This window comes from Hyperolius riggenbachi, chromosome 1 (genome assembly GCF_040937935.1).
Source record: "Hyperolius riggenbachi isolate aHypRig1 chromosome 1, aHypRig1.pri, whole genome shotgun sequence".
Taxonomy (NCBI): Eukaryota; Metazoa; Chordata; class Amphibia; order Anura; family Hyperoliidae; genus Hyperolius; species Hyperolius riggenbachi.
The window spans coordinates 413,369,033-413,394,872 of NC_090646.1; the positions used below are offsets into that span (position 1 = coordinate 413,369,033).

Here is a 25,840-nt window from a genome sequence, read left to right on the forward strand (position 1 = left end):
AAAAAAACGTTCTTGGCTGTGAAAGACTAGCAGGTAGGGGAACCGTGAAAAAACCATGCAAACGCTGTCAGAAGTGGGATTTGAACCCACGCCTCCAGGGGAGACTGCGACCTGAACGCAGCGCCTTAGACCGCTCGGCCATCCTGACACGGAGGTGCATTGTGCCACCGGAAAGTAGGGTGGTTGAGAGAGCTGAATTGTGGTCTTCTACGAAGCCTTCAATCAAGACATGTGAATGGCACCTAGCCCTTGAGGGCAGAAGTAAGGCAGCCTCCAGCTCTAGAATCATAGCTACCGTTATTAGGCCAACCCATGAATGGTGGCATAAGCACCAGTCTTGGCTTCTTGGCCATCCAGAAGAACGGAATACGGCCGCTCTCTTTTTAGGAAGAGAATGTTATGAATGTGGTCTAAGTCTTCTTGGAGCCAGTAAGGTTTTTTTTTTTTTTTTTGCTCAAAGTGGGGTCAATGTTGTGAACCTTGACCAGGGTTGAATGTAATGTGATCTTTCATGTAAGGGGAGTTGACCTAGAGGCAGTGGCGGTTTTTGATAAGACAGCTGGTGAAAGAAAATAGGTTGTCAGGAAAGAAAGATACAGCGCATGAAATAATGCTTAGGCCCTAGTGAGATTTGAACTCACGACCCCTGGTTTACAAGACCAGTGCTCTAACCCCTGAGCTATAGAGCCACAGTGCTCTGTTGTGTAAATGTGTTAAAAAAAAAAAAAAAAAAAAAAAAACGTTCTTGGCTGTGAAAGACTAGCAGGTAGGGGAACCGTGAAAAAACCATGCAAACGCTGTCAGAAGTGGGATTTGAACCCACGCCTCCAGGGGAGACTGCGACCTGAACGCAGCGCCTTAGACCGCTCGGCCATCCTGACACGGAGGTGCATTGTGCCACCGGAAAGTAGGGTGGTTGAGAGAGCTGAATTGTGGTCTTCTACGAAGCCTTCAATCAAGACATGTGAATGGCACCTAGCCCTTGAGGGCAGAAGTAAGGCAGCCTCCAGCTCTAGAATCATAGCTACCGTTATTAGGCCAACCCATGAATGGTGGCATAAGCACCAGTGTTGGCTTCTTGGCCATCCAGAAGAACGGAATACGGCCGCTCTCTTTTTAGGAAGAGAATGTTATGAATGTGGTCTAAGTCTTCTTGGAGCCAGTAAGGTTTTTTTTTTTTTTTTTGCTCAAAGTGGGGTCAATGTTGTGAACCTTGACCAGGGTTGAATGTAATGTGATCTTTCATGTAAGGGGAGTTGACCTAGAGGCAGTGGCGGTTTTTGATAAGACAGCTGGTGAAAGAAAATAGGTTGTCAGGAAAGAAAGATACAGCGCATGAAATAATGCTTAGGCCCTAGTGAGATTTGAACTCACGACCCCTGGTTTACAAGACCAGTGCTCTAACCCCTGAGCTATAGAGCCACAGTGCTCTGTTGTGTAAATGTGTTAAAAAAAAAAAAAAAAAAAAAAACGTTCTTGGCTGTGAAAGACTAGCAGGTAGGGGAACCGTGAAAAAACCATGCAAACGCTGTCAGAAGTGGGATTTGAACCCACGCCTCCAGGGGAGACTGCGACCTGAACGCAGCGCCTTAGACCGCTCGGCCATCCTGACACGGAGGTGCATTGTGCCACCGGAAAGTAGGGTGGTTGAGAGAGCTGAATTGTGGTCTTCTACGAAGCCTTCAATCAAGACATGTGAATGGCACCTAGCCCTTGAGGGCAGAAGTAAGGCAGCCTCCAGCTCTAGAATCATAGCTACCGTTATTAGGCCAACCCATGAATGGTGGCATAAGCACCAGTCTTGGCTTCTTGGCCATCCAGAAGAACGGAATACGGCCGCTCTCTTTTTAGGAAGAGAATGTTATGAATGTGGTCTAAGTCTTCTTGGAGCCAGTAAGGTTTTTTTTTTTTTTTTTGCTCAAAGTGGGGTCAATGTTGTGAACCTTGACCAGGGTTGAATGTAATGTGATCTTTCATGTAAGGGGAGTTGACCTAGAGGCAGTGGCGGTTTTTGATAAGACAGCTGGTGAAAGAAAATAGGTTGTCAGGAAAGAAAGATACAGCGCATGAAATAATGCTTAGGCCCTAGTGAGATTTGAACTCACGACCCCTGGTTTACAAGACCAGTGCTCTAACCCCTGAGCTATAGAGCCACAGTGCTCTGTTGTGTAAATGTGTTAAAAAAAAAAAAAAAAAAAACGTTCTTGGCTGTGAAAGACTAGCAGGTAGGGGAACCGTGAAAAAACCATGCAAACGCTGTCAGAAGTGGGATTTGAACCCACGCCTCCAGGGGAGACTGCGACCTGAACGCAGCGCCTTAGACCGCTCGGCCATCCTGACACGGAGGTGCATTGTGCCACCGGAAAGTAGGGTGGTTGAGAGAGCTGAATTGTGGTCTTCTACGAAGCCTTCAATCAAGACATGTGAATGGCACCTAGCCCTTGAGGGCAGAAGTAAGGCAGCCTCCAGCTCTAGAATCATAGCTACCGTTATTAGGCCAACCCATGAATGGTGGCATAAGCACCAGTCTTGGCTTCTTGGCCATCCAGAAGAACGGAATACGGCCGCTCTCTTTTTAGGAAGAGAATGTTATGAATGTGGTCTAAGTCTTCTTGGAGCCAGTAAGGTTTTTTTTTTTTTTTTTTGCTCAAAGTGGGGTCAATGTTGTGAACCTTGACCAGGGTTGAATGTAATGTGATCTTTCATGTAAGGGGAGTTGACCTAGAGGCAGTGGCGGTTTTTGATAAGACAGCTGGTGAAAGAAAATAGGTTGTCAGGAAAGAAAGATACAGCGCATGAAATAATGCTTAGGCCCTAGTGAGATTTGAACTCACGACCCCTGGTTTACAAGACCAGTGCTCTAACCCCTGAGCTATAGAGCCACAGTGCTCTGTTGTGTAAATGTGTTAAAAAAAAAAAAAAAAAAAACGTTCTTGGCTGTGAAAGACTAGCAGGTAGGGGAACCGTGAAAAAACCATGCAAACGCTGTCAGAAGTGGGATTTGAACCCACGCCTCCAGGGGAGACTGCGACCTGAACGCAGCGCCTTAGACCGCTCGGCCATCCTGACACGGAGGTGCATTGTGCCACCGGAAAGTAGGGTGGTTGAGAGAGCTGAATTGTGGTCTTCTACGAAGCCTTCAATCAAGACATGTGAATGGCACCTAGCCCTTGAGGGCAGAAGTAAGGCAGCCTCCAGCTCTAGAATCATAGCTACCGTTATTAGGCCAACCCATGAATGGTGGCATAAGCACCAGTCTTGGCTTCTTGGCCATCCAGAAGAACGGAATACGGCCGCTCTCTTTTTAGGAAGAGAATGTTATGAATGTGGTCTAAGTCTTCTTGGAGCCAGTAAGGTTTTTTTTTTTTTTTTGCTCAAAGTGGGGTCAATGTTGTGAACCTTGACCAGGGTTGAATGTAATGTGATCTTTCATGTAAGGGGAGTTGACCTAGAGGCAGTGGCGGTTTTTGATAAGACAGCTGGTGAAAGAAAATAGGTTGTCAGGAAAGAAAGATACAGCGCATGAAATAATGCTTAGGCCCTAGTGAGATTTGAACTCACGACCCCTGGTTTACAAGACCAGTGCTCTAACCCCTGAGCTATAGAGCCACAGTGCTCTGTTGTGTAAATGTGTTAAAAAAAAAAAAAAAAAAAAAAAACGTTCTTGGCTGTGAAAGACTAGCAGGTAGGGGAACCGTGAAAAAACCATGCAAACGCTGTCAGAAGTGGGATTTGAACCCACGCCTCCAGGGGAGACTGCGACCTGAACGCAGCGCCTTAGACCGCTCGGCCATCCTGACACGGAGGTGCATTGTGCCACCGGAAAGTAGGGTGGTTGAGAGAGCTGAATTGTGGTCTTCTACGAAGCCTTCAATCAAGACATGTGAATGGCACCTAGCCCTTGAGGGCAGAAGTAAGGCAGCCTCCAGCTCTAGAATCATAGCTACCGTTATTAGGCCAACCCATGAATGGTGGCATAAGCACCAGTCTTGGCTTCTTGGCCATCCAGAAGAACGGAATACGGCCGCTCTCTTTTTAGGAAGAGAATGTTATGAATGTGGTCTAAGTCTTCTTGGAGCCAGTAAGGTTTTTTTTTTTTTTTTTGCTCAAAGTGGGGTCAATGTTGTGAACCTTGACCAGGGTTGAATGTAATGTGATCTTTCATGTAAGGGGAGTTGACCTAGAGGCAGTGGCGGTTTTTGATAAGACAGCTGGTGAAAGAAAATAGGTTGTCAGGAAAGAAAGATACAGCGCATGAAATAATGCTTAGGCCCTAGTGAGATTTGAACTCACGACCCCTGGTTTACAAGACCAGTGCTCTAACCCCTGAGCTATAGAGCCACAGTGCTCTGTTGTGTAAATGTGTTAAAAAAAAAAAAAAAAAAAAAAAACGTTCTTGGCTGTGAAAGACTAGCAGGTAGGGGAACCGTGAAAAAACCATGCAAACGCTGTCAGAAGTGGGATTTGAACCCACGCCTCCAGGGGAGACTGCGACCTGAACGCAGCGCCTTAGACCGCTCGGCCATCCTGACACGGAGGTGCATTGTGCCACCGGAAAGTAGGGTGGTTGAGAGAGCTGAATTGTGGTCTTCTACGAAGCCTTCAATCAAGACATGTGAATGGCACCTAGCCCTTGAGGGCAGAAGTAAGGCAGCCTCCAGCTCTAGAATCATAGCTACCGTTATTAGGCCAACCCATGAATGGTGGCATAAGCACCAGTCTTGGCTTCTTGGCCATCCAGAAGAACGGAATACGGCCGCTCTCTTTTTAGGAAGAGAATGTTATGAATGTGGTCTAAGTCTTCTTGGAGCCAGTAAGGTTTTTTTTTTTTTTTTTTGCTCAAAGTGGGGTCAATGTTGTGAACCTTGACCAGGGTTGAATGTAATGTGATCTTTCATGTAAGGGGAGTTGACCTAGAGGCAGTGGCGGTTTTTGATAAGACAGCTGGTGAAAGAAAATAGGTTGTCAGGAAAGAAAGATACAGCGCATGAAATAATGCTTAGGCCCTAGTGAGATTTGAACTCACGACCCCTGGTTTACAAGACCAGTGCTCTAACCCCTGAGCTATAGAGCCACAGTGCTCTGTTGTGTAAATGTGTTAAAAAAAAAAAAAAAAAAAACGTTCTTGGCTGTGAAAGACTAGCAGGTAGGGGAACCGTGAAAAAACCATGCAAACGCTGTCAGAAGTGGGATTTGAACCCACGCCTCCAGGGGAGACTGCGACCTGAACGCAGCGCCTTAGACCGCTCGGCCATCCTGACACGGAGGTGCATTGTGCCACCGGAAAGTAGGGTGGTTGAGAGAGCTGAATTGTGGTCTTCTACGAAGCCTTCAATCAAGACATGTGAATGGCACCTAGCCCTTGAGGGCAGAAGTAAGGCAGCCTCCAGCTCTAGAATCATAGCTACCGTTATTAGGCCAACCCATGAATGGTGGCATAAGCACCAGTCTTGGCTTCTTGGCCATCCAGAAGAACGGAATACGGCCGCTCTCTTTTTAGGAAGAGAATGTTATGAATGTGGTCTAAGTCTTCTTGGAGCCAGTAAGGTTTTTTTTTTTTTTTTTTGCTCAAAGTGGGGTCAATGTTGTGAACCTTGACCAGGGTTGAATGTAATGTGATCTTTCATGTAAGGGGAGTTGACCTAGAGGCAGTGGCGGTTTTTGATAAGACAGCTGGTGAAAGAAAATAGGTTGTCAGGAAAGAAAGATACAGCGCATGAAATAATGCTTAGGCCCTAGTGAGATTTGAACTCACGACCCCTGGTTTACAAGACCAGTGCTCTAACCCCTGAGCTATAGAGCCACAGTGCTCTGTTGTGTAAATGTGTTAAAAAAAAAAAAAAAAAAAACGTTCTTGGCTGTGAAAGACTAGCAGGTAGGGGAACCGTGAAAAAACCATGCAAACGCTGTCAGAAGTGGGATTTGAACCCACGCCTCCAGGGGAGAGTGCGACCTGAACGCAGCGCCTTAGACCGCTCGGCCATCCTGACACGGAGGTGCATTGTGCCACCGGAAAGTAGGGTGGTTGAGAGAGCTGAATTGTGGTCTTCTACGAAGCCTTCAATCAAGACATGTGAATGGCACCTAGCCCTTGAGGGCAGAAGTAAGGCAGCCTCCAGCTCTAGAATCATAGCTACCGTTATTAGGCCAACCCATGAATGGTGGCATAAGCACCAGTCTTGGCTTCTTGGCCATCCAGAAGAACGGAATACGGCCGCTCTCTTTTTAGGAAGAGAATGTTATGAATGTGGTCTAAGTCTTCTTGGAGCCAGTAAGGTTTTTTTTTTTTTTTTTGCTCAAAGTGGGGTCAATGTTGTGAACCTTGACCAGGGTTGAATGTAATGTGATCTTTCATGTAAGGGGAGTTGACCTAGAGGCAGTGGCGGTTTTTGATAAGACAGCTGGTGAAAGAAAATAGGTTGTCAGGAAAGAAAGATACAGCGCATGAAATAATGCTTAGGCCCTAGTGAGATTTGAACTCACGACCCCTGGTTTACAAGACCAGTGCTCTAACCCCTGAGCTATAGAGCCACAGTGCTCTGTTGTGTAAATGTGTTAAAAAAAAAAAAAAAAAAAAAAAACGTTCTTGGCTGTGAAAGACTAGCAGGTAGGGGAACCGTGAAAAAACCATGCAAACGCTGTCAGAAGTGGGATTTGAACCCACGCCTCCAGGGGAGACTGCGACCTGAACGCAGCGCCTTAGACCGCTCGGCCATCCTGACACGGAGGTGCATTGTGCCACCGGAAAGTAGGGTGGTTGAGAGAGCTGAATTGTGGTCTTCTACGAAGCCTTCAATCAAGACATGTGAATGGCACCTAGCCCTTGAGGGCAGAAGTAAGGCAGCCTCCAGCTCTAGAATCATAGCTACCGTTATTAGGCCAACCCATGAATGGTGGCATAAGCACCAGTCTTGGCTTCTTGGCCATCCAGAAGAACGGAATACGGCCGCTCTCTTTTTAGGAAGAGAATGTTATGAATGTGGTCTAAGTCTTCTTGGAGCCAGTAAGGTTTTTTTTTTTTTTTTTGCTCAAAGTGGGGTCAATGTTGTGAACCTTGACCAGGGTTGAATGTAATGTGATCTTTCATGTAAGGGGAGTTGACCTAGAGGCAGTGGCGGTTTTTGATAAGACAGCTGGTGAAAGAAAATAGGTTGTCAGGAAAGAAAGATACAGCGCATGAAATAATGCTTAGGCCCTAGTGAGATTTGAACTCACGACCCCTGGTTTACAAGACCAGTGCTCTAACCCCTGAGCTATAGAGCCACAGTGCTCTGTTGTGTAAATGTGTTAAAAAAAAAAAAAAAAAAAAAAAAACGTTCTTGGCTGTGAAAGACTAGCAGGTAGGGGAACCGTGAAAAAACCATGCAAACGCTGTCAGAAGTGGGATTTGAACCCACGCCTCCAGGGGAGACTGCGACCTGAACGCAGCGCCTTAGACCGCTCGGCCATCCTGACACGGAGGTGCATTGTGCCACCGGAAAGTAGGGTGGTTGAGAGAGCTGAATTGTGGTCTTCTACGAAGCCTTCAATCAAGACATGTGAATGGCACCTAGCCCTTGAGGGCAGAAGTAAGGCAGCCTCCAGCTCTAGAATCATAGCTACCGTTATTAGGCCAACCCATGAATGGTGGCATAAGCACCAGTCTTGGCTTCTTGGCCATCCAGAAGAACGGAATACGGCCGCTCTCTTTTTAGGAAGAGAATGTTATGAATGTGGTCTAAGTCTTCTTGGAGCCAGTAAGGTTTTTTTTTTTTTTTTTGCTCAAAGTGGGGTCAATGTTGTGAACCTTGACCAGGGTTGAATGTAATGTGATCTTTCATGTAAGGGGAGTTGACCTAGAGGCAGTGGCGGTTTTTGATAAGACAGCTGGTGAAAGAAAATAGGTTGTCAGGAAAGAAAGATACAGCGCATGAAATAATGCTTAGGCCCTAGTGAGATTTGAACTCACGACCCCTGGTTTACAAGACCAGTGCTCTAACCCCTGAGCTATAGAGCCACAGTGCTCTGTTGTGTAAATGTGTTAAAAAAAAAAAAAAAAAAAAAAAACGTTCTTGGCTGTGAAAGACTAGCAGGTAGGGGAACCGTGAAAAAACCATGCAAACGCTGTCAGAAGTGGGATTTGAACCCACGCCTCCAGGGGAGACTGCGACCTGAACGCAGCGCCTTAGACCGCTCGGCCATCCTGACACGGAGGTGCATTGTGCCACCGGAAAGTAGGGTGGTTGAGAGAGCTGAATTGTGGTCTTCTACGAAGCCTTCAATCAAGACATGTGAATGGCACCTAGCCCTTGAGGGCAGAAGTAAGGCAGCCTCCAGCTCTAGAATCATAGCTACCGTTATTAGGCCAACCCATGAATGGTGGCATAAGCACCAGTCTTGGCTTCTTGGCCATCCAGAAGAACGGAATACGGCCGCTCTCTTTTTAGGAAGAGAATGTTATGAATGTGGTCTAAGTCTTCTTGGAGCCAGTAAGGTTTTTTTTTTTTTTTTTGCTCAAAGTGGGGTCAATGTTGTGAACCTTGACCAGGGTTGAATGTAATGTGATCTTTCATGTAAGGGGAGTTGACCTAGAGGCAGTGGCGGTTTTTGATAAGACAGCTGGTGAAAGAAAATAGGTTGTCAGGAAAGAAAGATACAGCGCATGAAATAATGCTTAGGCCCTAGTGAGATTTGAACTCACGACCCCTGGTTTACAAGACCAGTGCTCTAACCCCTGAGCTATAGAGCCACAGTGCTCTGTTGTGTAAATGTGTTAAAAAAAAAAAAAAAAAAAAAAAACGTTCTTGGCTGTGAAAGACTAGCAGGTAGGGGAACCGTGAAAAAACCATGCAAACGCTGTCAGAAGTGGGATTTGAACCCACGCCTCCAGGGGAGACTGCGACCTGAACGCAGCGCCTTAGACCGCTCGGCCATCCTGACACGGAGGTGCATTGTGCCACCGGAAAGTAGGGTGGTTGAGAGAGCTGAATTGTGGTCTTCTACGAAGCCTTCAATCAAGACATGTGAATGGCACCTAGCCCTTGAGGGCAGAAGTAAGGCAGCCTCCAGCTCTAGAATCATAGCTACCGTTATTAGGCCAACCCATGAATGGTGGCATAAGCACCAGTCTTGGCTTCTTGGCCATCCAGAAGAACGGAATACGGCCGCTCTCTTTTTAGGAAGAGAATGTTATGAATGTGGTCTAAGTCTTCTTGGAGCCAGTAAGGTTTTTTTTTTTTTTTTTGCTCAAAGTGGGGTCAATGTTGTGAACCTTGACCAGGGTTGAATGTAATGTGATCTTTCATGTAAGGGGAGTTGACCTAGAGGCAGTGGCGGTTTTTGATAAGACAGCTGGTGAAAGAAAATAGGTTGTCAGGAAAGAAAGATACAGCGCATGAAATAATGCTTAGGCCCTAGTGAGATTTGAACTCACGACCCCTGGTTTACAAGACCAGTGCTCTAACCCCTGAGCTATAGAGCCACAGTGCTCTGTTGTGTAAATGTGTTAAAAAAAAAAAAAAAAAAAACGTTCTTGGCTGTGAAAGACTAGCAGGTAGGGGAACCGTGAAAAAACCATGCAAACGCTGTCAGAAGTGGGATTTGAACCCACGCCTCCAGGGGAGACTGCGACCTGAACGCAGCGCCTTAGACCGCTCGGCCATCCTGACACGGAGGTGCATTGTGCCACCGGAAAGTAGGGTGGTTGAGAGAGCTGAATTGTGGTCTTCTACGAAGCCTTCAATCAAGACATGTGAATGGCACCTAGCCCTTGAGGGCAGAAGTAAGGCAGCCTCCAGCTCTAGAATCATAGCTACCGTTATTAGGCCAACCCATGAATGGTGGCATAAGCACCAGTCTTGGCTTCTTGGCCATCCAGAAGAACGGAATACGGCCGCTCTCTTTTTAGGAAGAGAATGTTATGAATGTGGTCTAAGTCTTCTTGGAGCCAGTAAGGTTTTTTTTTTTTTTTTTTGCTCAAAGTGGGGTCAATGTTGTGAACCTTGACCAGGGTTGAATGTAATGTGATCTTTCATGTAAGGGGAGTTGACCTAGAGGCAGTGGCGGTTTTTGATAAGACAGCTGGTGAAAGAAAATAGGTTGTCAGGAAAGAAAGATACAGCGCATGAAATAATGCTTAGGCCCTAGTGAGATTTGAACTCACGACCCCTGGTTTACAAGACCAGTGCTCTAACCCCTGAGCTATAGAGCCACAGTGCTCTGTTGTGTAAATGTGTTAAAAAAAAAAAAAAAAAAAACGTTCTTGGCTGTGAAAGACTAGCAGGTAGGGGAACCGTGAAAAAACCATGCAAACGCTGTCAGAAGTGGGATTTGAACCCACGCCTCCAGGGGAGACTGCGACCTGAACGCAGCGCCTTAGACCGCTCGGCCATCCTGACACGGAGGTGCATTGTGCCACCGGAAAGTAGGGTGGTTGAGAGAGCTGAATTGTGGTCTTCTACGAAGCCTTCAATCAAGACATGTGAATGGCACCTAGCCCTTGAGGGCAGAAGTAAGGCAGCCTCCAGCTCTAGAATCATAGCTACCGTTATTAGGCCAACCCATGAATGGTGGCATAAGCACCAGTCTTGGCTTCTTGGCCATCCAGAAGAACGGAATACGGCCGCTCTCTTTTTAGGAAGAGAATGTTATGAATGTGGTCTAAGTCTTCTTGGAGCCAGTAAGGTTTTTTTTTTTTTTTTTGCTCAAAGTGGGGTCAATGTTGTGAACCTTGACCAGGGTTGAATGTAATGTGATCTTTCATGTAAGGGGAGTTGACCTAGAGGCAGTGGCGGTTTTTGATAAGACAGCTGGTGAAAGAAAATAGGTTGTCAGGAAAGAAAGATACAGCGCATGAAATAATGCTTAGGCCCTAGTGAGATTTGAACTCACGACCCCTGGTTTACAAGACCAGTGCTCTAACCCCTGAGCTATAGAGCCACAGTGCTCTGTTGTGTAAATGTGTTAAAAAAAAAAAAAAAAAAAAAAACGTTCTTGGCTGTGAAAGACTAGCAGGTAGGGGAACCGTGAAAAAACCATGCAAACGCTGTCAGAAGTGGGATTTGAACCCACGCCTCCAGGGGAGACTGCGACCTGAACGCAGCGCCTTAGACCGCTCGGCCATCCTGACACGGAGGTGCATTGTGCCACCGGAAAGTAGGGTGGTTGAGAGAGCTGAATTGTGGTCTTCTACGAAGCCTTCAATCAAGACATGTGAATGGCACCTAGCCCTTGAGGGCAGAAGTAAGGCAGCCTCCAGCTCTAGAATCATAGCTACCGTTATTAGGCCAACCCATGAATGGTGGCATAAGCACCAGTCTTGGCTTCTTGGCCATCCAGAAGAACGGAATACGGCCGCTCTCTTTTTAGGAAGAGAATGTTATGAATGTGGTCTAAGTCTTCTTGGAGCCAGTAAGGTTTTTTTTTTTTTTTTTGCTCAAAGTGGGGTCAATGTTGTGAACCTTGACCAGGGTTGAATGTAATGTGATCTTTCATGTAAGGGGAGTTGACCTAGAGGCAGTGGCGGTTTTTGATAAGACAGCTGGTGAAAGAAAATAGGTTGTCAGGAAAGAAAGATACAGCGCATGAAATAATGCTTAGGCCCTAGTGAGATTTGAACTCACGACCCCTGGTTTACAAGACCAGTGCTCTAACCCCTGAGCTATAGAGCCACAGTGCTCTGTTGTGTAAATGTGTTAAAAAAAAAAAAAAAAAAAAAAAACGTTCTTGGCTGTGAAAGACTAGCAGGTAGGGGAACCGTGAAAAAACCATGCAAACGCTGTCAGAAGTGGGATTTGAACCCACGCCTCCAGGGGAGACTGCGACCTGAACGCAGCGCCTTAGACCGCTCGGCCATCCTGACACGGAGGTGCATTGTGCCACCGGAAAGTAGGGTGGTTGAGAGAGCTGAATTGTGGTCTTCTACGAAGCCTTCAATCAAGACATGTGAATGGCACCTAGCCCTTGAGGGCAGAAGTAAGGCAGCCTCCAGCTCTAGAATCATAGCTACCGTTATTAGGCCAACCCATGAATGGTGGCATAAGCACCAGTCTTGGCTTCTTGGCCATCCAGAAGAACGGAATACGGCCGCTCTCTTTTTAGGAAGAGAATGTTATGAATGTGGTCTAAGTCTTCTTGGAGCCAGTAAGGTTTTTTTTTTTTTTTTGCTCAAAGTGGGGTCAATGTTGTGAACCTTGACCAGGGTTGAATGTAATGTGATCTTTCATGTAAGGGGAGTTGACCTAGAGGCAGTGGCGGTTTTTGATAAGACAGCTGGTGAAAGAAAATAGGTTGTCAGGAAAGAAAGATACAGCGCATGAAATAATGCTTAGGCCCTAGTGAGATTTGAACTCACGACCCCTGGTTTACAAGACCAGTGCTCTAACCCCTGAGCTATAGAGCCACAGTGCTCTGTTGTGTAAATGTGTTAAAAAAAAAAAAAAAAAAAACGTTCTTGGCTGTGAAAGACTAGCAGGTAGGGGAACCGTGAAAAAACCATGCAAACGCTGTCAGAAGTGGGATTTGAACCCACGCCTCCAGGGGAGACTGCGACCTGAACGCAGCGCCTTAGACCGCTCGGCCATCCTGACACGGAGGTGCATTGTGCCACCGGAAAGTAGGGTGGTTGAGAGAGCTGAATTGTGGTCTTCTACGAAGCCTTCAATCAAGACATGTGAATGGCACCTAGCCCTTGAGGGCAGAAGTAAGGCAGCCTCCAGCTCTAGAATCATAGCTACCGTTATTAGGCCAACCCATGAATGGTGGCATAAGCACCAGTCTTGGCTTCTTGGCCATCCAGAAGAACGGAATACGGCCGCTCTCTTTTTAGGAAGAGAATGTTATGAATGTGGTCTAAGTCTTCTTGGAGCCAGTAAGGTTTTTTTTTTTTTTTTTGCTCAAAGTGGGGTCAATGTTGTGAACCTTGACCAGGGTTGAATGTAATGTGATCTTTCATGTAAGGGGAGTTGACCTAGAGGCAGTGGCGGTTTTTGATAAGACAGCTGGTGAAAGAAAATAGGTTGTCAGGAAAGAAAGATACAGCGCATGAAATAATGCTTAGGCCCTAGTGAGATTTGAACTCACGACCCCTGGTTTACAAGACCAGTGCTCTAACCCCTGAGCTATAGAGCCACAGTGCTCTGTTGTGTAAATGTGTTAAAAAAAAAAAAAAAAAAAAAAAACGTTCTTGGCTGTGAAAGACTAGCAGGTAGGGGAACCGTGAAAAAACCATGCAAACGCTGTCAGAAGTGGGATTTGAACCCACGCCTCCAGGGGAGACTGCGACCTGAACGCAGCGCCTTAGACCGCTCGGCCATCCTGACACGGAGGTGCATTGTGCCACCGGAAAGTAGGGTGGTTGAGAGAGCTGAATTGTGGTCTTCTACGAAGCCTTCAATCAAGACATGTGAATGGCACCTAGCCCTTGAGGGCAGAAGTAAGGCAGCCTCCAGCTCTAGAATCATAGCTACCGTTATTAGGCCAACCCATGAATGGTGGCATAAGCACCAGTCTTGGCTTCTTGGCCATCCAGAAGATCGGAATACGGCCGCTCTCTTTTTAGGAAGAGAATGTTATGAATGTGGTCTAAGTCTTCTTGGAGCCAGTAAGGTTTTTTTTTTTTTTTTTGCTCAAAGTGGGGTCAATGTTGTGAACCTTGACCAGGGTTGAATGTAATGTGATCTTTCATGTAAGGGGAGTTGACCTAGAGGCAGTGGCGGTTTTTGATAAGACAGCTGGTGAAAGAAAATAGGTTGTCAGGAAAGAAAGATACAGCGCATGAAATAATGCTTAGGCCCTAGTGAGATTTGAACTCACGACCCCTGGTTTACAAGACCAGTGCTCTAACCCCTGAGCTATAGAGCCACAGTGCTCTGTTGTGTAAATGTGTTAAAAAAAAAAAAAAAAAAAACGTTCTTGGCTGTGAAAGACTAGCAGGTAGGGGAACCGTGAAAAAACCATGCAAACGCTGTCAGAAGTGGGATTTGAACCCACGCCTCCAGGGGAGACTGCGACCTGAACGCAGCGCCTTAGACCGCTCGGCCATCCTGACACGGAGGTGCATTGTGCCACCGGAAAGTAGGGTGGTTGAGAGAGCTGAATTGTGGTCTTCTACGAAGCCTTCAATCAAGACATGTGAATGGCACCTAGCCCTTGAGGGCAGAAGTAAGGCAGCCTCCAGCTCTAGAATCATAGCTACCGTTATTAGGCCAACCCATGAATGGTGGCATAAGCACCAGTCTTGGCTTCTTGGCCATCCAGAAGAACGGAATACGGCCGCTCTCTTTTTAGGAAGAGAATGTTATGAATGTGGTCTAAGTCTTCTTGGAGCCAGTAAGGTTTTTTTTTTTTTTTTTTGCTCAAAGTGGGGTCAATGTTGTGAACCTTGACCAGGGTTGAATGTAATGTGATCTTTCATGTAAGGGGAGTTGACCTAGAGGCAGTGGCGGTTTTTGATAAGACAGCTGGTGAAAGAAAATAGGTTGTCAGGAAAGAAAGATACAGCGCATGAAATAATGCTTAGGCCCTAGTGAGATTTGAACTCACGACCCCTGGTTTACAAGACCAGTGCTCTAACCCCTGAGCTATAGAGCCACAGTGCTCTGTTGTGTAAATGTGTTAAAAAAAAAAAAAAAAAAAACGTTCTTGGCTGTGAAAGACTAGCAGGTAGGGGAACCGTGAAAAAACCATGCAAACGCTGTCAGAAGTGGGATTTGAACCCACGCCTCCAGGGGAGACTGCGACCTGAACGCAGCGCCTTAGACCGCTCGGCCATCCTGACACGGAGGTGCATTGTGCCACCGGAAAGTAGGGTGGTTGAGAGAGCTGAATTGTGGTCTTCTACGAAGCCTTCAATCAAGACATGTGAATGGCACCTAGCCCTTGAGGGCAGAAGTAAGGCAGCCTCCAGCTCTAGAATCATAGCTACCGTTATTAGGCCAACCCATGAATGGTGGCATAAGCACCAGTCTTGGCTTCTTGGCCATCCAGAAGAACGGAATACGGCCGCTCTCTTTTTAGGAAGAGAATGTTATGAATGTGGTCTAAGTCTTCTTGGAGCCAGTAAGGTTTTTTTTTTTTTTTTTGCTCAAAGTGGGGTCAATGTTGTGAACCTTGACCAGGGTTGAATGTAATGTGATCTTTCATGTAAGGGGAGTTGACCTAGAGGCAGTGGCGGTTTTTGATAAGACAGCTGGTGAAAGAAAATAGGTTGTCAGGAAAGAAAGATACAGCGCATGAAATAATGCTTAGGCCCTAGTGAGATTTGAACTCACGACCCCTGGTTGACAAGACCAGTGCTCTAACCCCTGAGCTATAGAGCCACAGTGCTCTGTTGTGTAAATGTGTTAAAAAAAAAAAAAAAAAAAAAAAAACGTTCTTGGCTGTGAAAGACTAGCAGGTAGGGGAACCGTGAAAAAACCATGCAAACGCTGTCAGAAGTGGGATTTGAACCCACGCCTCCAGGGGAGACTGCGACCTGAACGCAGCGCCTTAGACCGCTCGGCCATCCTGACACGGAGGTGCATTGTGCCACCGGAAAGTAGGGTGGTTGAGAGAGCTGAATTGTGGTCTTCTACGAAGCCTTCAATCAAGACATGTGAATGGCACCTAGCCCTTGAGGGCAGAAGTAAGGCAGCCTCCAGCTCTAGAATCATAGCTACCGTTATTAGGCCAACCCATGAATGGTGGCATAAGCACCAGTCTTGGCTTCTTGGCCATCCAGAAGAACGGAATACGGCCGCTCTCTTTTTAGGAAGAGAATGTTATGAATGTGGTCTAAGTCTTCTTGGAGCCAGTAAGGTTTTTTTTTTTTTTTTTGCTCAAAGTGGGGTCAATGTTGTGAACCTTGACCAGGGTTGAATGTAATGTGATCTTTCATGTAAGGGGAGTTGACCTAGAGGCAGTGGCGGTTTTTGATAAGACAGCTGGTGAAAGAAAATAGGTTGTCAGGAAAGAAAGATACAGCACATGAAATAATGCTTAGGCCCTAGTGAGATTTGAACTCACGACCCCTGGTTTACAAGACCAGTGCTCTAACCCCTGAGCTATAGAGCCACAGTGCTCTGTTGTGTAAATGTGTTAAAAAAAAAAAAAAAAAAAAAAAACGTTCTTGGCTGTGAAAGACTAGCAGGTAGGGGAACCGTGAAAAAACCATGCAAACGCTGTCAGAAGTGGGATTTGAACCCACGCCTCCAGGGGAGACTGCGACCTGAACGCAGCGCCTTAGACCGCTCGGCCATCCTGACACGGAGGTGCATTGTGCCACCGGAAAGTAGGGTGGTTGAGAGAGCTGAATTGTGGTCTTCTACGAAGCCTTCAATCAAGACATGTGAATGGCACCTAGCCCTTGAGGGCAGAAGTAAGGCAGCCTCCAGCTCTAGAATCATAGCTACCGTTATTAGGCCAACCCATGAATGGTGGCATAAGCACCAGTCTTGGCTTCTTGGCCATCCAGAAGAACGGAATACGGCCGCTCTCTTTTTAGGAAGAGAATGTTATGAATGTGGTCTAAGTCTTCTTGGAGCCAGTAAGGTTTTTTTTTTTTTTTTTGCTCAAAGTGGGGTCAATGTTGTGAACCTTGACCAGGGTTGAATGTAATGTGATCTTTCATGTAAGGGGAGTTGACCTAGAGGCAGTGGCGGTTTTTGATAAGACAGCTGGTGAAAGAAAATAGGTTGTCAGGAAAGAAAGATACAGCGCATGAAATAATGCTTAGGCCCTAGTGAGATTTGAACTCACGACCCCTGGTTTACAAGACCAGTGCTCTAACCCCTGAGCTATAGAGCCACAGTGCTCTGTTGTGTAAATGTGTTAAAAAAAAAAAAAAAAAAAAACGTTCTTGGCTGTGAAAGACTAGCAGGTAGGGGAACCGTGAAAAAACCATGCAAACGCTGTCAGAAGTGGGATTTGAACCCACGCCTCCAGGGGAGACTGCGACCTGAACGCAGCGCCTTAGACCGCTCGGCCATCCTGACACGGAGGTGCATTGTGCCACCGGAAAGTAGGGTGGTTGAGAGAGCTGAATTGTGGTCTTCTACGAAGCCTTCAATCAAGACATGTGAATGGCACCTAGCCCTTGAGGGCAGAAGTAAGGCAGCCTCCAGCTCTAGAATCATAGCTACCGTTATTAGGCCAACCCATGAATGGTGGCATAAGCACCAGTCTTGGCTTCTTGGCCATCCAGAAGAACGGAATACGGCCGCTCTCTTTTTAGGAAGAGAATGTTATGAATGTGGTCTAAGTCTTCTTGGAGCCAGTAAGGTTTTTTTTTTTTTTTTTTGCTCAAAGTGGGGTCAATGTTGTGAACCTTGACCAGGGTTGAATGTAATGTGATCTTTCATGTAAGGGGAGTTGACCTAGAGGCAGTGGCGGTTTTTGATAAGACAGCTGGTGAAAGAAAATAGGTTGTCAGGAAAGAAAGATACAGCGCATGAAATAATGCTTAGGCCCTAGTGAGATTTGAACTCACGACCCCTGGTTTACAAGACCAGTGCTCTAACCCCTGAGCTATAGAGCCACAGTGCTCTGTTGTGTAAATGTGTTAAAAAAAAAAAAAAAAAAAACGTTCTTGGCTGTGAAAGACTAGCAGGTAGGGGAACCGTGAAAAAACCATGCAAACGCTGTCAGAAGTGGGATTTGAACCCACGCCTCCAGGGGAGACTGCGACCTGAACGCAGCGCCTTAGACCGCTCGGCCATCCTGACACGGAGGTGCATTGTGCCACCGGAAAGTAGGGTGGTTGAGAGAGCTGAATTGTGGTCTTCTACGAAGCCTTCAATCAAGACATGTGAATGGCACCTAGCCCTTGAGGGCAGAAGTAAGGCAGCCTCCAGCTCTAGAATCATAGCTACCGTTATTAGGCCAACCCATGAATGGTGGCATAAGCACCAGTCTTGGCTTCTTGGCCATCCAGAAGAACGGAATACGGCCGCTCTCTTTTTAGGAAGAGAATGTTATGAATGTGGTCTAAGTCTTCTTGGAGCCAGTAAGGTTTTTTTTTTTTTTTTTGCTCAAAGTGGGGTCAATGTTGTGAACCTTGACCAGGGTTGAATGTAATGTGATCTTTCATGTAAGGGGAGTTGACCTAGAGGCAGTGGCGGTTTTTGATAAGACAGCTGGTGAAAGAAAATAGGTTGTCAGGAAAGAAAGATACAGCGCATGAAATAATGCTTAGGCCCTAGTGAGATTTGAACTCACGACCCCTGGTTTACAAGACCAGTGCTCTAACCCCTGAGCTATAGAGCCACAGTGCTCTGTTGTGTAAATGTGTTAAAAAAAAAAAAAAAAAAAACGTTCTTGGCTGTGAAAGACTAGCAGGTAGGGGAACCGTGAAAAAACCATGCAAACGCTGTCAGAAGTGGGATTTGAACCCACGCCTCCAGGGGAGACTGCGACCTGAACGCAGCGCCTTAGACCGCTCGGCCATCCTGACACGGAGGTGCATTGTGCCACCGGAAAGTAGGGTGGTTGAGAGAGCTGAATTGTGGTCTTCTACGAAGCCTTCAATCAAGACATGTGAATGGCACCTAGCCCTTGAGGGCAGAAGTAAGGCAGCCTCCAGCTCTAGAATCATAGCTACCGTTATTAGGCCAACCCATGAATGGTGGCATAAGCACCAGTCTTGGCTTCTTGGCCATCCAGAAGAACGGAATACGGCCGCTCTCTTTTTAGGAAGAGAATGTTATGAATGTGGTCTAAGTCTTCTTGGAGCCAGTAAGGTTTTTTTTTTTTTTTTTTGCTCAAAGTGGGGTCAATGTTGTGAACCTTGACCAGGGTTGAATGTAATGTGATCTTTCATGTAAGGGGAGTTGACCTAGAGGCAGTGGCGGTTTTTGATAAGACAGCTGGTGAAAGAAAATAGGTTGTCAGGAAAGAAAGATACAGCGCATGAAATAATGCTTAGGCCCTAGTGAGATTTGAACTCACGACCCCTGGTTTACAAGACCAGTGCTCTAACCCCTGAGCTATAGAGCCACAGTGCTCTGTTGTGTAAATGTGTTAAAAAAAAAAAAAAAAAAAACGTTCTTGGCTGTGAAAGACTAGCAGGTAGGGGAACCGTGAAAAAACCATGCAAACGCTGTCAGAAGTGGGATTTGAACCCACGCCTCCAGGGGAGACTGCGACCTGAACGCAGCGCCTTAGACCGCTCGGCCATCCTGACACGGAGGTGCATTGTGCCACCGGAAAGTAGGGTGGTTGAGAGAGCTGAATTGTGGTCTTCTACGAAGCCTTCAATCAAGACATGTGAATGGCACCTAGCCCTTGAGGGCAGAAGTAAGGCAGCCTCCAGCTCTAGAATCATAGCTACCGTTATTAGGCCAACCCATGAATGGTGGCATAAGCACCAGTCTTGGCTTCTTGGCCATCCAGAAGAACGGAATACGGCCGCTCTCTTTTTAGGAAGAGAATGTTATGAATGTGGTCTAAGTCTTCTTGGAGCCAGTAAGGTTTTTTTTTTTTTTTTTGCTCAAAGTGGGGTCAATGTTGTGAACCTTGACCAGGGTTGAATGTAATGTGATCTTTCATGTAAGGGGAGTTGACCTAGAGGCAGTGGCGGTTTTTGATAAGACAGCTGGTGAAAGAAAATAGGTTGTCAGGAAAGAAAGATACAGCGCATGAAATAATGCTTAGGCCCTAGTGAGATTTGAACTCACGACCCCTGGTTTACAAGACCAGTGCTCTAACCCCTGAGCTATAGAGCCACAGTGCTCTGTTGTGTAAATGTGTTAAAAAAAAAAAAAAAAAAAAAAAACGTTCTTGGCTGTGAAAGACTAGCAGGTAGGGGAACCGTGAAAAAACCATGCAAACGCTGTCAGAAGTGGGATTTGAACCCACGCCTCCAGGGGAGACTGCGACCTGAACGCAGCGCCTTAGACCGCTCGGCCATCCTGACACGGAGGTGCATTGTGCCACCGGAAAGTAGGGTGGTTGAGAGAGCTGAATTGTGGTCTTCTACGAAGCCTTCAATCAAGACATGTGAATGGCACCTAGCCCTTGAGGGCAGAAGTAAGGCAGCCTCCAGCTCTAGAATCATAGCTACCGTTATTAGGCCAACCCATGAATGGTGGCATAAGCACCAGTCTTGGCTTCTTGGCCATCCAGAAGAACGGAATACGGCCGCTCTCTTTTTAGGAAGAGAATGTTATGAATGTGGTCTAAGTCTTCTTGGAGCCAGTAAGGTTTTTTTTTTTTTTTTTGCTCAAAGTGGGGTCAATGTTGTGAACCTTGACCAGGGTTGAATGTAATGTGATCTTTCATGTAAGGGGAGTTGACCTAGAGGCAGTGGCGGTTTTTGATAAGACAGCTGGTGAAAGAAAATAGGTTGTCAGGAAAGAAAGATACAGCGCATGAAATAATGCTTAGGCCCTAGTGAGATTTGAACTCACGACCCCTGGTTTACAAGACCAGTGCTCTAACCCCTGAGCTATAGAGCCACAGTGCTCTGTTGTGTAAATGTGTTAAAAAAAAAAAAAAAAAAAAAAAACGTTCTTGGCTGTGAAAGACTAGCAGGTAGGGGAACCGTGAAAAAACCATGCAAACGCTGTCAGAAGTGGGATTTGAACCCACGCCTCCAGGGGAGACTGCGACCTGAACGCAGCGCCTTAGACCGCTCGGCCATCCTGACACGGAGGTGCATTGTGCCACCGGAAAGTAGGGTGGTTGAGAGAGCTGAATTGTGGTCTTCTACGAAGCCTTCAATCAAGACATGTGAATGGCACCTAGCCCTTGAGGGCAGAAGTAAGGCAGCCTCCAGCTCTAGAATCATAGCTACCGTTATTAGGCCAACCCATGAATGGTGGCATAAGCACCAGTCTTGGCTTCTTGGCCATCCAGAAGAACGGAATACGGCCGCTCTCTTTTTAGGAAGAGAATGTTATGAATGTGGTCTAAGTCTTCTTGGAGCCAGTAAGGTTTTTTTTTTTTTTTTTGCTCAAAGTGGGGTCAATGTTGTGAACCTTGACCAGGGTTGAATGTAATGTGATCTTTCATGTAAGGGGAGTTGACCTAGAGGCAGTGGCGGTTTTTGATAAGACAGCTGGTGAAAGAAAATAGGTTGTCAGGAAAGAAAGATACAGCGCATGAAATAATGCTTAGGCCCTAGTGAGATTTGAACTCACGACCCCTGGTTTACAAGACCAGTGCTCTAACCCCTGAGCTAGAGAGCCACAGTGCTCTGTTGTGTAAATGTGTTAAAAAAAAAAAAAAAAAAAAAAAACGTTCTTGGCTGTGAAAGACTAGCAGGTAGGGGAACCGTGAAAAAACCATGCAAACGCTGTCAGAAGTGGGATTTGAACCCACGCCTCCAGGGGAGACTGCGACCTGAACGCAGCGCCTTAGACCGCTCGGCCATCCTGACACGGAGGTGCATTGTGCCACCGGAAAGTAGGGTGGTTGAGAGAGCTGAATTGTGGTCTTCTACGAAGCCTTCAATCAAGACATGTGAATGGCACCTAGCCCTTGAGGGCAGAAGTAAGGCAGCCTCCAGCTCTAGAATCATAGCTACCGTTATTAGGCCAACCCATGAATGGTGGCATAAGCACCAGTCTTGGCTTCTTGGCCATCCAGAAGAACGGAATACGGCCGCTCTCTTTTTAGGAAGAGAATGTTATGAATGTGGTCTAAGTCTTCTTGGAGCCAGTAAGGTTTTTTTTTTTTTTTTTGCTCAAAGTGGGGTCAATGTTGTGAACCTTGACCAGGGTTGAATGTAATGTGATCTTTCATGTAAGGGGAGTTGACCTAGAGGCAGTGGCGGTTTTTGATAAGACAGCTGGTGAAAGAAAATAGGTTGTCAGGAAAGAAAGATACAGCGCATGAAATAATGCTTAGGCCCTAGTGAGATTTGAACTCACGACCCCTGGTTTACAAGACCAGTGCTCTAACCCCTGAGCTATAGAGCCACAGTGCTCTGTTGTGTAAATGTGTTAAAAAAAAAAAAAAAAAAAAAAAACGTTCTTGGCTGTGAAAGACTAGCAGGTAGGGGAACCGTGAAAAAACCATGCAAACGCTGTCAGAAGTGGGATTTGAACCCACGCCTCCAGGGGAGACTGCGACCTGAACGCAGCGCCTTAGACCGCTCGGCCATCCTGACACGGAGGTGCATTGTGCCACCGGAAAGTAGGGTGGTTGAGAGAGCTGAATTGTGGTCTTCTACGAAGCCTTCAATCAAGACATGTGAATGGCACCTAGCCCTTGAGGGCAGAAGTAAGGCAGCCTCCAGCTCTAGAATCATAGCTACCGTTATTAGGCCAACCCATGAATGGTGGCATAAGCACCAGTCTTGGCTTCTTGGCCATCCAGAAGAACGGAATACGGCCGCTCTCTTTTTAGGAAGAGAATGTTATGAATGTGGTCTAAGTCTTCTTGGAGCCAGTAAGGTTTTTTTTTTTTTTTTTGCTCAAAGTGGGGTCAATGTTGTGAACCTTGACCAGGGTTGAATGTAATGTGATCTTTCATGTAAGGGGAGTTGACCTAGAGGCAGTGGCGGTTTTTGATAAGACAGCTGGTGAAAGAAAATAGGTTGTCAGGAAAGAAAGATACAGCGCATGAAATAATGCTTAGGCCCTAGTGAGATTTGAACTCACGACCCCTGGTTTACAAGACCAGTGCTCTAACCCCTGAGCTATAGAGCCACAGTGCTCTGTTGTGTAAATGTGTTAAAAAAAAAAAAAAAAAAAAAAAACGTTCTTGGCTGTGAAAGACTAGCAGGTAGGGGAACCGTGAAAAAACCATGCAAACGCTGTCAGAAGTGGGATTTGAACCCACGCCTCCAGGGGAGACTGCGACCTGAACGCAGCGCCTTAGACCGCTCGGCCATCCTGACACGGAGGTGCATTGTGCCACCGGAAAGTAGGGTGGTTGAGAGAGCTGAATTGTGGTCTTCTACGAAGCCTTCAATCAAGACATGTGAATGGCACCTAGCCCTTGAGGGCAGAAGTAAGGCAGCCTCCAGCTCTAGAATCATAGCTACCGTTATTAGGCCAACCCATGAATGGTGGCATAAGCACCAGTCTTGGCTTCTTGGCCATCCAGAAGAACGGAATACGGCCGCTCTCTTTTTAGGAAGAGAATGTTATGAATGTGGTCTAAGTCTTCTTGGAGCCAGTAAGGTTTTTTTTTTTTTTTTTGCTCAAAGTGGGGTCAATGTTGTGAACCTTGACCAGGGTTGAATGTAATGTGATCTTTCATGTAAGGGGAGTTGACCTAGAGGCAGTGGCGGTTTTTGATAAGACAGCTGGTGAAAGAAAATAGGTTGTCAGGAAAGAAAGATACAGCGCATGAAATAATGCTTAGGCCCTAGTGAGATTTGAACTCGCGACCCCTGGTTTACAAGACCAGTGCTCTAACCCCTGAGCTATAGAGCCACAGTGCTCTGTTGTGTAAATGTGTTAAAAAAAAAAAAAAAAAAAAAAAACGTTCTTGGCTGTGAAAGACTAGCAGGTAGGGGAACCGTGAAAAAACCATGCAAACGCTGTCAGAAGTGGGATTTGAACCCACGCCTCCAGGGGAGACTGCGACCTGAACGCAGCGCCTTAGACCGCTCGGCCATCCTGACACGGAGGTGCATTGTGCCACCGGAAAGTAGGGTGGTTGAGAGAGCTGAATTGTGGTCTTCTACGAAGCCTTCAATCAAGACATGTGAATGGCACCTAGCCCTTGAGGGCAGAAGTAAGGCAGCCTCCAGCTCTAGAATCATAGCTACCGTTATTAGGCCAACCCATGAATGGTGGCATAAGCACCAGTCTTGGCTTCTTGGCCATCCAGAAGAACGGAATACGGCCGCTCTCTTTTTAGGAAGAGAATGTTATGAATGTGGTCTAAGTCTTCTTGGAGCCAGTAAGGTTTTTTTTTTTTTTTTTGCTCAAAGTGGGGTCAATGTTGTGAACCTTGACCAGGGTTGAATGTAATGTGATCTTTCATGTAAGGGGAGTTGACCTAGAGGCAGTGGCGGTTTTTGATAAGACAGCTGGTGAAAGAAAATAGGTTGTCAGGAAAGAAAGATACAGCGCATGAAATAATGCTTAGGCCCTAGTGAGATTTGAACTCACGACCCCTGGTTTACAAGACCAGTGCTCTAACCCCTGAGCTATAGAGCCACAGTGCTCTGTTGTGTAAATGTGTTAAAAAAAAAAAAAAAAAAAACGTTCTTGGCTGTGAAAGACTAGCAGGTAGGGGAACCGTGAAAAAACCATGCAAACGCTGTCAGAAGTGGGATTTGAACCCACGCCTCCAGGGGAGACTGCGACCTGAACGCAGCGCCTTAGACCGCTCGGCCATCCTGACACGGAGGTGCATTGTGCCACCGGAAAGTAGGGTGGTTGAGAGAGCTGAATTGTGGTCTTCTACGAAGCCTTCAATCAAGACATGTGAATGGCACCTAGCCCTTGAGGGCAGAAGTAAGGCAGCCTCCAGCTCTAGAATCATAGCTACCGTTATTAGGCCAACCCATGAATGGTGGCATAAGCACCAGTCTTGGCTTCTTGGCCATCCAGAAGAACGGAATACGGCCGCTCTCTTTTTAGGAAGAGAATGTTATGAATGTGGTCTAAGTCTTCTTGGAGCCAGTAAGGTTTTTTTTTTTTTTTTTGCTCAAAGTGGGGTCAATGTTGTGAACCTTGACCAGGGTTGAATGTAATGTGATCTTTCATGTAAGGGGAGTTGACCTAGAGGCAGTGGCGGTTTTTGATAAGACAGCTGGTGAAAGAAAATAGGTTGTCAGGAAAGAAAGATACAGCGCATGAAATAATGCTTAGGCCCTAGTGAGATTTGAACTCACGACCCCTGGTTTACAAGACCAGTGCTCTAACCCCTGAGCTATAGAGCCACAGTGCTCTGTTGTGTAAATGTGTTAAAAAAAAAAAAAAAAAAAACGTTCTTGGCTGTGAAAGACTAGCAGGTAGGGGAACCGTGAAAAAACCATGCAAACGCTGTCAGAAGTGGGATTTGAACCCACGCCTCCAGGGGAGACTGCGACCTGAACGCAGCGCCTTAGACCGCTCGGCCATCCTGACACGGAGGTGCATTGTGCCACCGGAAAGTAGGGTGGTTGAGAGAGCTGAATTGTGGTCTTCTACGAAGCCTTCAATCAAGACATGTGAATGGCACCTAGCCCTTGAGGGCAGAAGTAAGGCAGCCTCCAGCTCTAGAATCATAGCTACCGTTATTAGGCCAACCCATGAATGGTGGCATAAGCACCAGTCTTGGCTTCTTGGCAATCCAGAAGAACGGAATACGGCCGCTCTCTTTTTAGGAAGAGAATGTTATGAATGTGGTCTAAGTCTTCTTGGAGCCAGTAAGGTTTTTTTTTTTTTTTTTGCTCAAAGTGGGGTCAATGTTGTGAACCTTGACCAGGGTTGAATGTAATGTGATCTTTCATGTAAGGGGAGTTGACCTAGAGGCAGTGGCGGTTTTTGATAAGACAGCTGGTGAAAGAAAATAGGTTGTCAGGAAAGAAAGATACAGCGCATGAAATAATGCTTAGGCCCTAGTGAGATTTGAACTCACGACCCCTGGTTTACAAGACCAGTGCTCTAACCCCTGAGCTATAGAGCCACAGTGCTCTGTTGTGTAAATGTGTTAAAAAAAAAAAAAAAAAAAACGTTCTTGGCTGTGAAAGACTAGCAGGTAGGGGAACCGTGAAAAAACCATGCAAACGCTGTCAGAAGTGGGATTTGACCCCACGCCTCCAGGGGAGACTGCGACCTGAACGCAGCGCCTTAGACCGCTCGGCCATCCTGACACGGAGGTGCATTGTGCCACCGGAAAGTAGGGTGGTTGAGAGAGCTGAATTGTGGTCTTCTACGAAGCCTTCAATCAAGACATGTGAATGGCACCTAGCCCTTGAGGGCAGAAGTAAGGCAGCCTCCAG

At 46.5% G+C, this 25,840-nt stretch overlaps 66 non-coding genes across 66 annotated transcripts; all 66 read right to left on the reverse strand.

The window, feature by feature from the left end:
- Positions 1-65: 65 nt before the first annotated feature.
- On the reverse strand, positions 66-148 carry TRNAL-CAG (transfer RNA leucine (anticodon CAG)). The gene has a single exon. It is a non-coding gene; the product is annotated as a tRNA-Leu (tRNA).
- A 468-nt stretch (positions 149-616) lies between these two features.
- On the reverse strand, positions 617-689 carry TRNAT-UGU (transfer RNA threonine (anticodon UGU)). Its single transcript has one exon. It is a non-coding gene; the product is annotated as a tRNA-Thr (tRNA).
- Positions 690-798: 109 nt separating this feature from the next.
- TRNAL-CAG (transfer RNA leucine (anticodon CAG)) lies at positions 799-881 on the reverse strand. The gene has a single exon. It is a non-coding gene; the product is annotated as a tRNA-Leu (tRNA).
- A 468-nt stretch (positions 882-1,349) lies between these two features.
- TRNAT-UGU (transfer RNA threonine (anticodon UGU)) lies at positions 1,350-1,422 on the reverse strand. Its single transcript has one exon. It is a non-coding gene; the product is annotated as a tRNA-Thr (tRNA).
- Positions 1,423-1,529: 107 nt separating this feature from the next.
- Positions 1,530-1,612, reverse strand: TRNAL-CAG (transfer RNA leucine (anticodon CAG)). The gene has a single exon. It is a non-coding gene; the product is annotated as a tRNA-Leu (tRNA).
- A 468-nt stretch (positions 1,613-2,080) lies between these two features.
- Positions 2,081-2,153, reverse strand: TRNAT-UGU (transfer RNA threonine (anticodon UGU)). The gene has a single exon. It is a non-coding gene; the product is annotated as a tRNA-Thr (tRNA).
- Positions 2,154-2,257: 104 nt separating this feature from the next.
- TRNAL-CAG (transfer RNA leucine (anticodon CAG)) lies at positions 2,258-2,340 on the reverse strand. The gene has a single exon. It is a non-coding gene; the product is annotated as a tRNA-Leu (tRNA).
- Positions 2,341-2,809: 469 nt separating this feature from the next.
- Positions 2,810-2,882, reverse strand: TRNAT-UGU (transfer RNA threonine (anticodon UGU)). The gene has a single exon. It is a non-coding gene; the product is annotated as a tRNA-Thr (tRNA).
- A 104-nt stretch (positions 2,883-2,986) lies between these two features.
- TRNAL-CAG (transfer RNA leucine (anticodon CAG)) lies at positions 2,987-3,069 on the reverse strand. The gene has a single exon. It is a non-coding gene; the product is annotated as a tRNA-Leu (tRNA).
- Positions 3,070-3,536: 467 nt separating this feature from the next.
- TRNAT-UGU (transfer RNA threonine (anticodon UGU)) lies at positions 3,537-3,609 on the reverse strand. The gene has a single exon. It is a non-coding gene; the product is annotated as a tRNA-Thr (tRNA).
- A 108-nt stretch (positions 3,610-3,717) lies between these two features.
- On the reverse strand, positions 3,718-3,800 carry TRNAL-CAG (transfer RNA leucine (anticodon CAG)). Its single transcript has one exon. It is a non-coding gene; the product is annotated as a tRNA-Leu (tRNA).
- A 468-nt stretch (positions 3,801-4,268) lies between these two features.
- On the reverse strand, positions 4,269-4,341 carry TRNAT-UGU (transfer RNA threonine (anticodon UGU)). Its single transcript has one exon. It is a non-coding gene; the product is annotated as a tRNA-Thr (tRNA).
- Positions 4,342-4,449: 108 nt separating this feature from the next.
- Positions 4,450-4,532, reverse strand: TRNAL-CAG (transfer RNA leucine (anticodon CAG)). The gene has a single exon. It is a non-coding gene; the product is annotated as a tRNA-Leu (tRNA).
- Positions 4,533-5,001: 469 nt separating this feature from the next.
- Positions 5,002-5,074, reverse strand: TRNAT-UGU (transfer RNA threonine (anticodon UGU)). The gene has a single exon. It is a non-coding gene; the product is annotated as a tRNA-Thr (tRNA).
- Positions 5,075-5,178: 104 nt separating this feature from the next.
- TRNAL-CAG (transfer RNA leucine (anticodon CAG)) lies at positions 5,179-5,261 on the reverse strand. The gene has a single exon. It is a non-coding gene; the product is annotated as a tRNA-Leu (tRNA).
- A 469-nt stretch (positions 5,262-5,730) lies between these two features.
- TRNAT-UGU (transfer RNA threonine (anticodon UGU)) lies at positions 5,731-5,803 on the reverse strand. Its single transcript has one exon. It is a non-coding gene; the product is annotated as a tRNA-Thr (tRNA).
- A 655-nt stretch (positions 5,804-6,458) lies between these two features.
- On the reverse strand, positions 6,459-6,531 carry TRNAT-UGU (transfer RNA threonine (anticodon UGU)). Its single transcript has one exon. It is a non-coding gene; the product is annotated as a tRNA-Thr (tRNA).
- A 108-nt stretch (positions 6,532-6,639) lies between these two features.
- Positions 6,640-6,722, reverse strand: TRNAL-CAG (transfer RNA leucine (anticodon CAG)). Its single transcript has one exon. It is a non-coding gene; the product is annotated as a tRNA-Leu (tRNA).
- A 468-nt stretch (positions 6,723-7,190) lies between these two features.
- Positions 7,191-7,263, reverse strand: TRNAT-UGU (transfer RNA threonine (anticodon UGU)). Its single transcript has one exon. It is a non-coding gene; the product is annotated as a tRNA-Thr (tRNA).
- A 109-nt stretch (positions 7,264-7,372) lies between these two features.
- TRNAL-CAG (transfer RNA leucine (anticodon CAG)) lies at positions 7,373-7,455 on the reverse strand. The gene has a single exon. It is a non-coding gene; the product is annotated as a tRNA-Leu (tRNA).
- A 468-nt stretch (positions 7,456-7,923) lies between these two features.
- On the reverse strand, positions 7,924-7,996 carry TRNAT-UGU (transfer RNA threonine (anticodon UGU)). The gene has a single exon. It is a non-coding gene; the product is annotated as a tRNA-Thr (tRNA).
- Positions 7,997-8,104: 108 nt separating this feature from the next.
- On the reverse strand, positions 8,105-8,187 carry TRNAL-CAG (transfer RNA leucine (anticodon CAG)). The gene has a single exon. It is a non-coding gene; the product is annotated as a tRNA-Leu (tRNA).
- A 468-nt stretch (positions 8,188-8,655) lies between these two features.
- On the reverse strand, positions 8,656-8,728 carry TRNAT-UGU (transfer RNA threonine (anticodon UGU)). Its single transcript has one exon. It is a non-coding gene; the product is annotated as a tRNA-Thr (tRNA).
- A 108-nt stretch (positions 8,729-8,836) lies between these two features.
- On the reverse strand, positions 8,837-8,919 carry TRNAL-CAG (transfer RNA leucine (anticodon CAG)). The gene has a single exon. It is a non-coding gene; the product is annotated as a tRNA-Leu (tRNA).
- A 468-nt stretch (positions 8,920-9,387) lies between these two features.
- On the reverse strand, positions 9,388-9,460 carry TRNAT-UGU (transfer RNA threonine (anticodon UGU)). Its single transcript has one exon. It is a non-coding gene; the product is annotated as a tRNA-Thr (tRNA).
- A 104-nt stretch (positions 9,461-9,564) lies between these two features.
- TRNAL-CAG (transfer RNA leucine (anticodon CAG)) lies at positions 9,565-9,647 on the reverse strand. The gene has a single exon. It is a non-coding gene; the product is annotated as a tRNA-Leu (tRNA).
- A 469-nt stretch (positions 9,648-10,116) lies between these two features.
- TRNAT-UGU (transfer RNA threonine (anticodon UGU)) lies at positions 10,117-10,189 on the reverse strand. The gene has a single exon. It is a non-coding gene; the product is annotated as a tRNA-Thr (tRNA).
- Positions 10,190-10,293: 104 nt separating this feature from the next.
- TRNAL-CAG (transfer RNA leucine (anticodon CAG)) lies at positions 10,294-10,376 on the reverse strand. The gene has a single exon. It is a non-coding gene; the product is annotated as a tRNA-Leu (tRNA).
- Positions 10,377-10,844: 468 nt separating this feature from the next.
- On the reverse strand, positions 10,845-10,917 carry TRNAT-UGU (transfer RNA threonine (anticodon UGU)). The gene has a single exon. It is a non-coding gene; the product is annotated as a tRNA-Thr (tRNA).
- A 107-nt stretch (positions 10,918-11,024) lies between these two features.
- On the reverse strand, positions 11,025-11,107 carry TRNAL-CAG (transfer RNA leucine (anticodon CAG)). The gene has a single exon. It is a non-coding gene; the product is annotated as a tRNA-Leu (tRNA).
- Positions 11,108-11,575: 468 nt separating this feature from the next.
- TRNAT-UGU (transfer RNA threonine (anticodon UGU)) lies at positions 11,576-11,648 on the reverse strand. The gene has a single exon. It is a non-coding gene; the product is annotated as a tRNA-Thr (tRNA).
- Positions 11,649-11,756: 108 nt separating this feature from the next.
- TRNAL-CAG (transfer RNA leucine (anticodon CAG)) lies at positions 11,757-11,839 on the reverse strand. Its single transcript has one exon. It is a non-coding gene; the product is annotated as a tRNA-Leu (tRNA).
- A 467-nt stretch (positions 11,840-12,306) lies between these two features.
- TRNAT-UGU (transfer RNA threonine (anticodon UGU)) lies at positions 12,307-12,379 on the reverse strand. Its single transcript has one exon. It is a non-coding gene; the product is annotated as a tRNA-Thr (tRNA).
- Positions 12,380-12,483: 104 nt separating this feature from the next.
- Positions 12,484-12,566, reverse strand: TRNAL-CAG (transfer RNA leucine (anticodon CAG)). Its single transcript has one exon. It is a non-coding gene; the product is annotated as a tRNA-Leu (tRNA).
- Positions 12,567-13,034: 468 nt separating this feature from the next.
- Positions 13,035-13,107, reverse strand: TRNAT-UGU (transfer RNA threonine (anticodon UGU)). The gene has a single exon. It is a non-coding gene; the product is annotated as a tRNA-Thr (tRNA).
- Positions 13,108-13,215: 108 nt separating this feature from the next.
- On the reverse strand, positions 13,216-13,298 carry TRNAL-CAG (transfer RNA leucine (anticodon CAG)). Its single transcript has one exon. It is a non-coding gene; the product is annotated as a tRNA-Leu (tRNA).
- Positions 13,299-13,766: 468 nt separating this feature from the next.
- Positions 13,767-13,839, reverse strand: TRNAT-UGU (transfer RNA threonine (anticodon UGU)). Its single transcript has one exon. It is a non-coding gene; the product is annotated as a tRNA-Thr (tRNA).
- Positions 13,840-13,943: 104 nt separating this feature from the next.
- On the reverse strand, positions 13,944-14,026 carry TRNAL-CAG (transfer RNA leucine (anticodon CAG)). The gene has a single exon. It is a non-coding gene; the product is annotated as a tRNA-Leu (tRNA).
- A 469-nt stretch (positions 14,027-14,495) lies between these two features.
- TRNAT-UGU (transfer RNA threonine (anticodon UGU)) lies at positions 14,496-14,568 on the reverse strand. The gene has a single exon. It is a non-coding gene; the product is annotated as a tRNA-Thr (tRNA).
- A 104-nt stretch (positions 14,569-14,672) lies between these two features.
- Positions 14,673-14,755, reverse strand: TRNAL-CAG (transfer RNA leucine (anticodon CAG)). Its single transcript has one exon. It is a non-coding gene; the product is annotated as a tRNA-Leu (tRNA).
- Positions 14,756-15,405: 650 nt separating this feature from the next.
- On the reverse strand, positions 15,406-15,488 carry TRNAL-CAG (transfer RNA leucine (anticodon CAG)). Its single transcript has one exon. It is a non-coding gene; the product is annotated as a tRNA-Leu (tRNA).
- Positions 15,489-15,956: 468 nt separating this feature from the next.
- Positions 15,957-16,029, reverse strand: TRNAT-UGU (transfer RNA threonine (anticodon UGU)). The gene has a single exon. It is a non-coding gene; the product is annotated as a tRNA-Thr (tRNA).
- Positions 16,030-16,137: 108 nt separating this feature from the next.
- TRNAL-CAG (transfer RNA leucine (anticodon CAG)) lies at positions 16,138-16,220 on the reverse strand. Its single transcript has one exon. It is a non-coding gene; the product is annotated as a tRNA-Leu (tRNA).
- A 468-nt stretch (positions 16,221-16,688) lies between these two features.
- Positions 16,689-16,761, reverse strand: TRNAT-UGU (transfer RNA threonine (anticodon UGU)). Its single transcript has one exon. It is a non-coding gene; the product is annotated as a tRNA-Thr (tRNA).
- A 105-nt stretch (positions 16,762-16,866) lies between these two features.
- On the reverse strand, positions 16,867-16,949 carry TRNAL-CAG (transfer RNA leucine (anticodon CAG)). Its single transcript has one exon. It is a non-coding gene; the product is annotated as a tRNA-Leu (tRNA).
- Positions 16,950-17,418: 469 nt separating this feature from the next.
- TRNAT-UGU (transfer RNA threonine (anticodon UGU)) lies at positions 17,419-17,491 on the reverse strand. The gene has a single exon. It is a non-coding gene; the product is annotated as a tRNA-Thr (tRNA).
- A 104-nt stretch (positions 17,492-17,595) lies between these two features.
- TRNAL-CAG (transfer RNA leucine (anticodon CAG)) lies at positions 17,596-17,678 on the reverse strand. The gene has a single exon. It is a non-coding gene; the product is annotated as a tRNA-Leu (tRNA).
- A 468-nt stretch (positions 17,679-18,146) lies between these two features.
- TRNAT-UGU (transfer RNA threonine (anticodon UGU)) lies at positions 18,147-18,219 on the reverse strand. Its single transcript has one exon. It is a non-coding gene; the product is annotated as a tRNA-Thr (tRNA).
- Positions 18,220-18,323: 104 nt separating this feature from the next.
- Positions 18,324-18,406, reverse strand: TRNAL-CAG (transfer RNA leucine (anticodon CAG)). Its single transcript has one exon. It is a non-coding gene; the product is annotated as a tRNA-Leu (tRNA).
- Positions 18,407-18,875: 469 nt separating this feature from the next.
- On the reverse strand, positions 18,876-18,948 carry TRNAT-UGU (transfer RNA threonine (anticodon UGU)). Its single transcript has one exon. It is a non-coding gene; the product is annotated as a tRNA-Thr (tRNA).
- Positions 18,949-19,052: 104 nt separating this feature from the next.
- On the reverse strand, positions 19,053-19,135 carry TRNAL-CAG (transfer RNA leucine (anticodon CAG)). The gene has a single exon. It is a non-coding gene; the product is annotated as a tRNA-Leu (tRNA).
- A 468-nt stretch (positions 19,136-19,603) lies between these two features.
- TRNAT-UGU (transfer RNA threonine (anticodon UGU)) lies at positions 19,604-19,676 on the reverse strand. The gene has a single exon. It is a non-coding gene; the product is annotated as a tRNA-Thr (tRNA).
- A 108-nt stretch (positions 19,677-19,784) lies between these two features.
- Positions 19,785-19,867, reverse strand: TRNAL-CAG (transfer RNA leucine (anticodon CAG)). The gene has a single exon. It is a non-coding gene; the product is annotated as a tRNA-Leu (tRNA).
- Positions 19,868-20,335: 468 nt separating this feature from the next.
- TRNAT-UGU (transfer RNA threonine (anticodon UGU)) lies at positions 20,336-20,408 on the reverse strand. The gene has a single exon. It is a non-coding gene; the product is annotated as a tRNA-Thr (tRNA).
- A 108-nt stretch (positions 20,409-20,516) lies between these two features.
- Positions 20,517-20,599, reverse strand: TRNAL-CAG (transfer RNA leucine (anticodon CAG)). The gene has a single exon. It is a non-coding gene; the product is annotated as a tRNA-Leu (tRNA).
- A 649-nt stretch (positions 20,600-21,248) lies between these two features.
- TRNAL-CAG (transfer RNA leucine (anticodon CAG)) lies at positions 21,249-21,331 on the reverse strand. The gene has a single exon. It is a non-coding gene; the product is annotated as a tRNA-Leu (tRNA).
- Positions 21,332-21,799: 468 nt separating this feature from the next.
- Positions 21,800-21,872, reverse strand: TRNAT-UGU (transfer RNA threonine (anticodon UGU)). Its single transcript has one exon. It is a non-coding gene; the product is annotated as a tRNA-Thr (tRNA).
- Positions 21,873-21,980: 108 nt separating this feature from the next.
- Positions 21,981-22,063, reverse strand: TRNAL-CAG (transfer RNA leucine (anticodon CAG)). Its single transcript has one exon. It is a non-coding gene; the product is annotated as a tRNA-Leu (tRNA).
- A 468-nt stretch (positions 22,064-22,531) lies between these two features.
- Positions 22,532-22,604, reverse strand: TRNAT-UGU (transfer RNA threonine (anticodon UGU)). Its single transcript has one exon. It is a non-coding gene; the product is annotated as a tRNA-Thr (tRNA).
- Positions 22,605-22,712: 108 nt separating this feature from the next.
- TRNAL-CAG (transfer RNA leucine (anticodon CAG)) lies at positions 22,713-22,795 on the reverse strand. Its single transcript has one exon. It is a non-coding gene; the product is annotated as a tRNA-Leu (tRNA).
- A 649-nt stretch (positions 22,796-23,444) lies between these two features.
- On the reverse strand, positions 23,445-23,527 carry TRNAL-CAG (transfer RNA leucine (anticodon CAG)). The gene has a single exon. It is a non-coding gene; the product is annotated as a tRNA-Leu (tRNA).
- A 468-nt stretch (positions 23,528-23,995) lies between these two features.
- TRNAT-UGU (transfer RNA threonine (anticodon UGU)) lies at positions 23,996-24,068 on the reverse strand. Its single transcript has one exon. It is a non-coding gene; the product is annotated as a tRNA-Thr (tRNA).
- Positions 24,069-24,172: 104 nt separating this feature from the next.
- TRNAL-CAG (transfer RNA leucine (anticodon CAG)) lies at positions 24,173-24,255 on the reverse strand. Its single transcript has one exon. It is a non-coding gene; the product is annotated as a tRNA-Leu (tRNA).
- Positions 24,256-24,723: 468 nt separating this feature from the next.
- On the reverse strand, positions 24,724-24,796 carry TRNAT-UGU (transfer RNA threonine (anticodon UGU)). The gene has a single exon. It is a non-coding gene; the product is annotated as a tRNA-Thr (tRNA).
- Positions 24,797-24,900: 104 nt separating this feature from the next.
- On the reverse strand, positions 24,901-24,983 carry TRNAL-CAG (transfer RNA leucine (anticodon CAG)). The gene has a single exon. It is a non-coding gene; the product is annotated as a tRNA-Leu (tRNA).
- Positions 24,984-25,451: 468 nt separating this feature from the next.
- TRNAT-UGU (transfer RNA threonine (anticodon UGU)) lies at positions 25,452-25,524 on the reverse strand. Its single transcript has one exon. It is a non-coding gene; the product is annotated as a tRNA-Thr (tRNA).
- Positions 25,525-25,840: the final 316 nt, after the last annotated feature.